Raw genomic sequence first — 11,870 nt, 5'->3', positions numbered from 1 at the left:
GGAAAGCTTGAAGTCCTTGTTACTGGGTGTGTGTTGTCAAGTAGTTTTTGACTTGTTAATTCAGTCCTTAAGATAATTCATGTTCATTTGAATCGTTATCTTTTTGAAAAGATGTGTTTTTTAAAAGGTTGTGATATTTCTGTTGAGTATGGGAACTTTGATGTTTCAAATCCAAGTTAAAGTTTGTCACTTAATTCCTTTCAGTGACCAAAGAAGCATTAACCACTAGACCAGACAAGTTCTTTGATCATATTATCATTTTTATTATACTTATTATTATTAATATAATTTATACATATTATTATTATTAATAATTATATTAATAATAATAGTAATATAAATTATATTCATATTATTAATATTATATTCATATTATCAATATTATATTCATATTAATAATATTATATTCATATTATTAATATTAATAATATTATATTCATATTATTAATATTAATATTATTAATATTGTTAATATTGTTAATATTGTTAATATTTTTAATATTTTTAATATTTTTAATATTTTTAATATTTTTAATATTTTTAATATTTTTAATATTGTTAATATTGTTAATATTATTAATATTATTATTAACAATAAGTATAATAAAAATCATAATAATACTAAAGAATTTGTTTATGGTAGTGGTTAAATTTTCTTTAATCTCTGAAGGAACCTGGTTTCGAATCCGTATATAATTTGCGTTTTTCTTGTAGTGCTTATTCAAGAATATGAACTCTTTAGAATGCAAAAGGGAGAAACCATTTGTGATGTGCAGAAGAGGTTCTCTCACATAGTGAATCACTTGATGAGTCTTGGTAAGACTTTTGACAAGGAGGAGTTGAACATCAAGATACTGAAATGTCTTGATAGAACATGGCAACCAAAGGTCACTGCCATCTTTGAATCGAAAGATTTAACATCAATGATTGTTGCATCATTGTTTGGTAAGCTTAGGGAACACGAGCTTGAAATGAATAGCTTGTCGTTCAAGAAAGTGAGGACAAACACCACAAGGGTATAACACTCAAAGCTTGCAAACAGCAACAAGACTCAAGTGGAAGTGATGAAGACACCATGAGTTTGTTGTCAAGAAAATTCAGCAAGTTCTTGATGAAGAAAAGTCCATCTTCAAAGAGGTATGGTTCCAAAAAAACCAATGATTTTAATATTAACAAATACACTTATTATGGTTGTGATGAACAAAGTCATATCAAGGCAGAATGCCCCAACAGTGAAGTCAAAGAAAAACAGATTTCAAAAATGAGAAAAGGGGAAAAGGGGGAAAGCTAAAAAGGCTTATGTGGCATGAGATGACAATGATGTTTCATCCTTAAGCTCTTCTGATGATGAAGAAGCAAATCTCTGCCATAGAGAATCTATTTCCAGTAGTGTGAGTTCGTCATCTTTAAAGGTAACAAATATTATCAATTGCTTGAAGCTTTCAATGACACTCATGAATAGGCTAACCGGTTGGCACTTTCTCACAACCGGTTGAAAGTTCTAAATAACTGATTGGAAAACAGAATCAAGTCTCTGGAAGAAGAGTTAGAAACAAAAAAATAAGACTTTGAAAACCTTGATCTAATTTATAAAAACTCATCTTGCAGTTGTGAGTCAAAAGTTTGTGAAAACTGTGAAAATCTTGAAAGAAAGATTCACTATCTTTTGAAAACCTTGGACAAACTTACAATTGGAAAATCCAACTTTGAAGATGTTCTTGCATCTCAAAAATGTGTTTTTGGTAAAGTTGGTTTAGATTTTTATCCTCAAAGCAAAGAAAATGGAATTTCAAAACCTTTTTCAACTGCACCAGAAAAACAATCGGTTAAAAGGTCGATTCAACCGGTTGTTACATGTTTCTATTGCATGAAGAAAGGTCATTCAGTTAGGTACTGCAGGTTTCGAAAATCTCTTGTGCCTAAAGGGATCTTTAAATGGATTCCCAAATGTTTTGATGGTTTCAAAGACAAGTCTAACACAAAGGGTCCCAAGTTTTTTAAGGGATCAAACCTTGTGACTTGACAAGTTCTGTTTCGTAGGTTTTTGACTCTACTTGAAGGGTCAGAAAGAATAGGATTTCAAGAAGATTTGTGTACAAGTCAAAGCCTGTCCTGATTCTATGATCTGCTTACATTTGTGTAAACTGTAATCTGAGGATAATGTTCTTATTCTTCTCTTTGTTAAAACATTGGTTCCTTAATCCAATTCAATGATTATACTTTATGCCTAAATTGTAATTACCTTGTATTTCATCTCTTCCATATGCAATTTGTGTACATTGTAAGTCTTAATGTTTGAATACAACATGAGTGTTTGAAAATCTGTTTTCTCAAAACTTTTTTATCAGTGCAGAATTTCAACCGATTGTTTCTTCGAAACAACCAATTGTTTTCTCTCTGTCAGCATTAGGCAAATATGTTTTTAATTTCTAAGTTTTGATTTGTAATTTTGTTCAAACCCAGTGATATTTGTGGTCAATATTGTATTAATTACATGTTTGAATACAATTTTCCTCTGCTATAACTGCTATTAATAAATCAAATTCTTCTTATCTTGGGAATTAAAGTAGCTTTTAAAGTTTGGTCAAATCAACATGTGAGTATCTGTACTTTCTGTTTGACTGGAAAAGAAAAACAGCTTCATGGTTCAGATTTGATTCATTTTTTTGTTTTGAAAACAACCCTCTTTGACCATAGGTCATGGCTATATAAAGATTGCAAATAGCTACTATTTTTCACACAAAACAACCTTTGCTATTCTTTTTTCCTCTAAAGCCTTCTTTGCAGTGTGCAAGAATTCCTCTATGCTTTAAGCATTGGCTGGAACTCCTCCATCTGCTAAAAGAATGAAAACCAGGGCTGTTAGGAGTGGCGGAAAGCTTGAAGGCTGGTTCTCTAGAGACCCAGAAAATTGATTAACCAATACATACATGAAACTAGTAGGAAGAGTGTCAATACACCCAAGCTTGTCTCTTTTGCATGGATGAAACAACAAAATCTGAATAGTGTGAAGATCCTACTCAAGGAACAAAGGCTGAAACGTTTCTTTGAACTCACTGGAAACATTTATCGAGATTTGGTGAAGGTATTTTACACTAATCTTCAATTCAATGGTGACTCACTTGTTTCTCATGTGAAAGGTGTAGATATGGTCATCACAAATGGTGTATTGGCTGTTGTGGCTGGATTAAAATCCTTTGGACTGAGAATCAACAGAGGAAACCTTGGAATTGTTGAAGAATTCAACAAAATACAGTTCTACAAAGGTTGTCTCAAGAATCCCCTCTCCAAAGTGAGAAATTTTTCAGTTGGAGGGTTAAAGCTTGATGAAAGGCTCACAGCCTTCATAGTATCATGGATTATCACACCAAGGGGGAGCAATCACTCCATTCTTCTTGAAGAAGATCTACTGTTGATCTATTGCATCATGAACAAAGCGAAGATCAATTGGATCCACACCATCAAAGAGCATATGCAAAAGTCCATGAGGTTATGTGATTTCCACTATCCCTATGCTATTTTAATCTCTAAATTTCTTCATCATTTTGAAGTAGATATAGAAGGGGAGCTAGCTGAAATTATCAAGCCCTCAAGTGAGATTAACAGTGGATCCCTAAGCAAAATGGGGCTTACAAAATTTGGTGGGAGATGGGTGAGCAAGGATGGTGATCAAGCTTGCCCAAGTGGAACAAATCAGAGTGATGAACCTAAAGAAGCAGCAACACGAGATGAACCTGTTGTTGAGGCTCAAGAGGTTGGTCACAATGATGCTTACATGGGAGAAAGGATGACCACAATGTCTCATTTTGAAAGATTGATGATCAACCGTATGGACACCTTTGCTGAGAATCAAAGGAATCTCTATGACTTGTGTGAATCAAGATTCAATCATATGGATTCACGTTTTGCAACTTTGGATGAACAAATTGAAGACGTTCAGAATCAGATTATGGAACCACAATTTGAAAGGGAGAACAATCCCTCCTTTTAATTTTTTGTTTTAAGTTTCTGAACAATTGTTTTCTCTTTATGTTGTTTTAATCCTTCTTTTTGTCTATTTGATGAGACAAATAGGGGGAGAAATTGTTTATGTAATGTTCTTATTAACTGCTTTTATTTCTGCTTTGAACATTGCTGCTATAACTGCTTAACTGGTTTAAATTTGAAATTTTTAAACTGTTGAAAACTCTGATACAAAATTTCAACCGGTTATTCCTACGAAATAACTAATTGTTTATCCGTGTTTGCACCTGTGTATGTTTGTTGGTTTCTCATCTGATTTGGCTGATGTTCCTCTTTGGAAATCACCCAGTGAGAACTGGTTTCTGGTGCTTATTTGATTGGAATAAATTACCATGTGTTTCTATGTTTGTCCATGAATGCAGGTTGTACAGATTCTAAACAAAAGCATTCCAACAAGCATCCCAAGGATTTGTCTCCATCAAATAGGGGGAGATTGTTGAGTATGGGAGCTTTGATGTTTCAAATCCAAGTTAAAGCTTGATGTTGTGTTGCTTTTTGTTTGGGTTTAGATTACGATGTTTAGAATCTATTTTAAAATCAGTTCTTAATCCTTGCACAAAGTTTAACCAATCTGTTTTAAAGAAACAAAGTGTTTTCCAAACAAAGGGAAAACAACTGGTTGATTTGTCGATATAATCGATTATTTGTCACTTAGCTGGCTTAAAGGTTTTGAAACTGTTTTTTGAATTGGTTATGTAATCCATTCAACTGGTTAAATCGTGGTTTCAACTGGTTAAATGTGTGTTTTCATAACAATTTTTTGAAAACCTGTTTTAATTGTTTTGAATGTGATCAAAACTGGTTTAGCTTATTAATGCTGCCTTAAACAACTAGATTTCAATTCTATAAATATAACATTTCTTTCAACACAAAATAACAAGTTTTACACAGTTTGAAATAGAGATTGAGATTTGTTTTTGAAAGGTTTTGCAAGATTGCTTTTAAGCTTTGCACTGACACAAGATTTGATCATAGGACTTCCTGTATTGTGCAAACTTAGGTGTTTTTTATCCTTACTTTGATCTTGTAATTGTACTTTCATTAACTGTAAGTGTGTTTTGAACTCCTGCAAAGTCAGAGGGTGTTCTGACTTGAGGTGTGTAGTGTTGCAAAGAGGGTGAGTGGGTCTTGTGGTTATCAAGGTCACCTCTTTGTGGTGTGTGTGTAATTTGGATTTGATTACTAGTGGAACTCATAGGTTGTTTTTGAGAACTGGATGTAGCTCAAGGTTGAGTGAACCAGTATAAACCTGTTGTGTTAATCTCTCTTTCTTTAAACTCCTTATAACTATTTGTGTTAATTATGTTTCTACTGCTAGTATAAACTACCGATTAAAACGTAATTTCAATCGGTTAAAATTTTGTAATAGTTTTTGTATCATTGTTTGATTGCTTTCCTTGAGTTCTTATCTGTGATTGTTTGATAAAGGTTTATTCTTAATTAAGTTTTTAGAAAATCTTTGACAAACAATTCACCTCTCTCTTGTTTAAGCCATCTATTCTAACAATTTCAACATGTTGAAATGTCAAATCAACCTGTTGCTTGACACTTAGTGGTTTTTAAAACAACTGTTAAGTGTAAAACAACTTATTGATTTGGAAAACAACTGGTTGTTTTCATAACAAAATTTTGTTGAGTGTTTTAAACTGTTTTAAATGATTCCAAGTGCTTTTGGTTTTTGATTTAACTGCTTTGACCACTTGATTGAGGTTATAAAAAGGTTGGTTAATGCTCCTTTGTTTTAACTAAGAAAAAGAGATTATCAAAAACGATGTTCAAAATTTCAAAAGCTTTGGATCATCATCTCAAGTGTTTGGAATAGTATTGGGATTTGTTCTTCTGAACTTAAGCTTTGTATACCAAGTGTATTCTATTATTTTCTTCCTTGAACATTGTATTTCTGTGTGTTCATGTGTAGGGCAGTTTCAGAAACGTTTTTCTAGAAACTGTTGTTTTGCCAAAATATGGTGTGTGTTCTTGAGGGGTTCAAGATCATCACTCTTGGTGTGTGTTTTGTAATCTAGGGTTGATTACATAGTGAATACTCAGTGGAACTGGATATAGCTCTTGGTTAAGAGTGAACCAATATAAACATCTTGTGTTCTCTCTATCTTTACTGTCCTAATCTGTTTTAACTTGATTTCATATTCTATTGGTATAAACAACTGATTGTTTCGTGAAAACAATAGGTTGATTTTCTGGAAATAACCTTAAAACATAAATTTTATTGAGTTGAACAGAAAATCAATTGGTTGATTTTTCAGAACATTTCACTCTACCTTCAAACCTTGCAAAAATCTTGTGAAAACATGTCACCCCCCTCTTGTTTAGGCCTTTCTAATTCTAAAATTTGGCATCAGGAGTTGAGTTCTTGAAAGTTACTCAAGTTTCTATGCTAAAACTTTTTCTAAAATGGCTAAAAAACTACCGTTTGGGGAGGGTGCTTCTATAAACATGCCACCTTTGTTTTCTAGACCGAAATATCAATTTTGGAAGGTTAGAATGAAAAATTTTGTTGAATAAATTGATAGAGGAATCTGGGATGCTATTGTAAATGACCCTTTTGTACCTAAGTTTGAAAAAGAAGATGTTTTCAATGAAAAACCTTTGTCCCAATGGACTAAGAGTGAAAGTAAAAGAGCTCAATATGATTGCATTGCCAAAAACATCATTATTTTCGCTTTGAATTTTGATGAGTTTTTCTGGGTCTAACAATATGCATTTGCAAAGGAAATGTGGGACATCTTGGAGGTTACCCATGAAAGCACAACTGACGTGAAGAGGGCAAGGAAGCATGCCTTGCTCTAAGAATATAAAATGTTCAGAAGGCTTAAAGAGGAAACCATCTTGGATATGCAGAAAAGATTCACCCACATAGTGAATCACCTCATCAACCTTGGCAAGATCTTTGAAAGTGATACAATCAAAGTAAACAAGGAGATGACCAAGGCCTCAAGAGACCATTCACACTATGAGCAATCATCTCAACAATCAAGTCAAGACCCCACCAAAGATCTAGCGGACCTCACCAGAAAAAGTGGGTATAGACCAGAACCCCAAATGTTCTTTCTTTTGTCTTCTTAAAAATAAAACATGTTGTAAATAATTTGGACTTAGTTTAGGGGTCCAAATAGCAAGATAAGCTAGAATAGGTTCCTTTAGCATGATAGGTGGTGTACTTATCATTTTAGCTTGTGCCTACCCTTTAGGAATGAAAGTTGGCCTAGCTTCTAGAAGAACAAGCCTAGGGTGCAGTTTTGACTTAGTCAAACCCTAAAGGCAACCCCTCACACATTTACCATCCTATAATTTCTCATCTTGTTTTCCAAGGCACCCATTCCTATAAATAGGCTGCCTTACTCCATGTATTTTCAAGTTGATTTTTTATATAGAAGGAAAACTCTACATAAATTGTGTGAGGCTTGTGTTCTTTTAGCTTAGGTCTTATTTTGTTAGAGTTGAGAGCTCTTCAAGTGGCGACCCTCCACACTTATCTTGGAGAATCCAAAGAAACTAAAACTTTCAAGAAATATTGAAACCACAAAGGACAAAAAAACAAATAAATAAAACCAAAATTGCTAATAAGAACATGAATTTTTGTCCTTTTAATAAGAAGTACCTTTAGAAGTAAAAAAATTGCTTAATTATGTCTTGAAGAACTTTATTCTACTTGAACTTTTTATGTATATACGACTTCATTTCTTTGGTATTTATTTCAGATGGGTGTTTGATCCTAGTGGAAAAACATAAAATTCAGGCAATAATAAGCTTGTTATCCGGAACCCACAATGCAGATATGAGGAAAAATCCTTCTCAAGAGGGAGGGTCAGATGGAGGACCATCTAACCACCACATTTTGGAAGAGTCCTTTTATTTTTCTCTAGCATTGAAAATTTGTAGATAGTAGTGTACGTTTATTTCGACTTGTCTTTTAGCTAATTTTCATGGACCATGTATTGAGTCTAGTAGAGCAAGGTGTAAATAGTAAGCATGACATAGGAAGCTTGAGGAGTCCAACTGAGCATTGATAAGGAAGGCATGAAGGTTCACATGTCATCTCCTAAATGGAGAGAATTTTTCACCAATGAAGAAGACATAAACCTCTAATTTGAGAGGATTTGCTCCAATGAAAGGAAGTTATTTGTCACCATGAGAGTGAAGAGTTTTTAGGGTTAAAATCTACACTTTGGCTTCCCTTAGCATTATAAATAAGTGTCTTCAGCCTCTTGTAAATTCAACTTGAATTGAGTAAGAAATTTATGCCAAAATATTGTCTCACTTAACTCAAGTTCATTCTATATTAGCACCAATTTGTGTGACTACCCTAGGACTCTTTAGAAGTTGGTCTCACCTCTTCTAAACCTCTACTTCCACAAATCAAATTCATCTTTTTAATCTGAATTCTATCTTCATCTAGCTTCCACATTGCCTCCATTGAATCCACACAACATTTCAAACTCCAAAACAAGCAAAGATTTAAGATCGGGTTTGCATCACACAATCTCATTTTATATGCATTAGACTGTCTAAGTTTATGTTGTTCATTTAAACAGTCTAAGAACATTTATGTATTAGACAATCTAATCTTGTATGCATTAGACATCTGCCTAGTTAATCATATTTATATGTATGATACATTTTTGGAAACCTCATATTTCGTGGTGCATGTTATTAATTTGCAATTATTTTATGTGTGTGAAAAATTATGTATTAGACGATCTAGGTTATATGAGCATTTAGATAGTCTAAGAGTAATAAGGGTAGACAATCAAAATTTGATGCATTAGAAAAACCAACAAGTCTCATTGTACAATTGAATTGAACTTCTTGCATACTTGATCAATCATATGTTGATTTCATAAATATTTGATTATGTTTTGATTGAATAATTGACAGAAAATTATTTGAGCATTTATTTGAAGACTATTTGCATTTTTAAGGATTTTAATCTCTCTAATATGAGTTACAATCCTTTTAATATTACCATTTCTCAGTTATATTTCTAATATTAATATTTCTAATATTAATATAGTCAGCACTACAAAAAAAAAATAATATTCATTTTAGTTTACGTCAGTTAACACTAGTCTTATCATTTATATGTTTCCATGACTAAATATATGAACTATAGATAATATGAACCATAGATAAGTTTTAGTCTAAGACTTATAAACACTAATTTTGGCATGCATGTTGTCACAATTATAAAGTCATATTACATGCTTCAGAATTATCTACCATCCCACCTCTAAGTTTATTCACATAACCTACGAGAACCCACCCGTCACACCTTGAATTCAATATGTGTCCAAGTATTTGTTAAAATTGATGAATCGGATTTGTCACATGTTGTGGAGTGTGCCATTTTCTTCCTCGTGGCGTGGCAATCCCACTTTCTTCTTCATGTTGTATGTTGTAATATCACGGATGAAGTTTGATTGAGATAGGTGGTTCGGTTGGAAATTGCCAGGTTAAACTTAGTTTTACTCTCATCAGCTTATGCTTAAGGGTTATAGCATCATGGATCAATTTCGATGTTGTGTATAAATAAATCGTCTATCAATATTTATATTTAAATACATTAATGTCGTATCAAGGGATCTTAGATAATTAACCTTAAATAGAAGACAATATTTATTATTAAATTAAGTAAATAATAAGACCAAATGCAAGAAGAAGGGGGAAAACATTATTCTAGTATAAGGGAAAGAAAACCACTCACATTACAAAATACAGGAAGTAATTTCAACTTATATTTTAAACTATACTTACTATATTTTTAAGTTCTTACTGACTTGAGCGTTAGAGTATATTTTACAGGTGGAGTTCCTTATTTTCTTGAAGTCAATTTATAAGAATATAATCGGTGACAATCTCAAAGTTTAACCGATCTTAATTAATGTTATAGATTTGATATTGTCAGTTATTCACGTCTGAAACACATGTTCTTCGTTTTTAATTCATGTCTGTTACTGAAAGAACCCATGAGGAGAAAGGAAAGGTCCCTCTAGTAGGAGTTAAGAGTAGGAAGCATAAAGTGGATCTTACTCATCAAAGGTATCGATTTCATTGGAAGCGACCTGGTGCACCGTCTGATGAAAGAGCCAAAATCATGAATGATAACTTCTTCACAAAATTAAAATAAATGTGCTCCACCACATGAACAACCCCGACTTTGATGTAGAAAATCAAATTAACCGACGTTGTCGATATAGAGTCGGTTTAACTAAAACTACCAAAAAAAAAAAAAACAATGCTAATAAATTAACATGATTTTTAAGTCTTTTATAACACTTATACGACACTAAATGTCGTTTTTTTATTTATTAACATCAGGTTTTGTCTGATATATAGTAAATATCAATTTTCATGTAGTATTTTATTTCTGAAAAACCATTTTCATTTAAAACTAATTTTTAAAATTTTCAAACTTTAGTCAATATTTTTTTTTTCTTATTTAAGCCTAATCTGCAGTGACAAGACTAAAAGCCAGACCAAGTTGGTCTTCACTGTTCAATACTAGTTTATAGTGTCGGGAAACTCCTGTGAAAAATCAATGGAACTACTGAAATCTTGAACCATGGGTTTAAGATATTTAATTTCATCATCAACACAAGTAGCTTTTTCTGTTTTTATAGCGTCATAAGGAAGAACTTGAATTGCGAGTTTTAATAGATATTCTTGTCATTAAAGAAAAATATGAAATAAAGGTATTATATTTATATTGAATATAATGAAATTTTAGAACTTTGTTTCAAACTGCTATGTGGAATATTTTATTAAATATATTGTAATATTAATATTAAATATAATATTTCATAATCAATTTTAAAATACTGTGTCGATATGTTTGGGAAAAAAATATAGATAAAAGGTTTTTACCTAGAAAAAATTAAGTGAGGAACGAACACCTCACAAAAAAAAATATTAAATTAAAGATAAGAGAAATATATAATTACAAACAAATTTATCTTCATCCACCTCTAAAGTGATGCTTAATGAAATTGTGGTCACTAGTAACTAATAGGCATTTTTTTTTTATAGATGATCAATTGGGTAGATCATGCTCAGCACCAGGTTGATATCCCAGATGATTTTCCTTTTGAGATTGAGGACACGCCTGGAGAAAGAACCATACACCTAAAAGGACAATTTGGGGATGAAACTATCAGAGTTCAAGTTGACATCCTAATATAGCACCTGAAAAAATTAATGAGGATAATAAAAATAGTGAGAAGAATGAAAGTGAATCTAGCATTCCTTCAGCTCTGATTGTTTTCAAAAGGAAATGGAGTGTCTATGGAATTTGTCGTGACTGCTTTCTCGATGAGATTTCCATTGATAGCTTGTCAATAAAGCAGTCGAAGAAATCCGAAGTTCAGTTGGCTTCATTGATTTGGATGAAAACCTGCAAAAGGCTTTTCACAGGTATCTCAAGATCAGAGGGATCAAGTCCACCACAACCAACTTCTTGCTGGAATACATGCTTCCTAAAGACCACAAGGAATATTTAATGTGGTTAAAGAAACTATAAAACTTCGTTGAGATATGATTTGTGAAAAAATAAATAATTTTAAAAGATTTTTTTTTATAAATGACCAGTTTTATAAGATTGAATTAAACTTAAAATATATATTTTTAAAATGATATGAGAGTTATTTAGAGTTTATACTAACAATAATTTGTTAGATTTATCGTGTGACCTATTTTGAGGTCTCTATTAAATCAATCATAAATATCTAGTTTCACACACGAATTTAAAAATTGATTGATCTCAACTAATATGGTTGAGCCAAGACAGTGATGGAGAAGCGCCTTGAGGAAAATGGTGGAACGTGTGATTGCTC

At 32.2% G+C, this 11,870-nt stretch overlaps 1 pseudogene; it reads left to right on the top strand.

The window, feature by feature from the left end:
- Positions 1-11,067: 11,067 nt before the first annotated feature.
- LOC137824944 (uncharacterized protein At2g39795, mitochondrial-like) lies at positions 11,068-11,575 on the top strand (annotated as a pseudogene).
- Positions 11,576-11,870: the final 295 nt, after the last annotated feature.

This window comes from Phaseolus vulgaris, chromosome 8, assembly GCF_000499845.2.
Source record: "Phaseolus vulgaris cultivar G19833 chromosome 8, P. vulgaris v2.0, whole genome shotgun sequence".
Lineage (NCBI taxonomy): Eukaryota > Viridiplantae > Streptophyta > Magnoliopsida > Fabales > Fabaceae > Phaseolus > Phaseolus vulgaris.
Note: the sequence above shows the minus strand (reverse complement) of the source record. Positions and strands in the feature narration are given on the sequence as shown.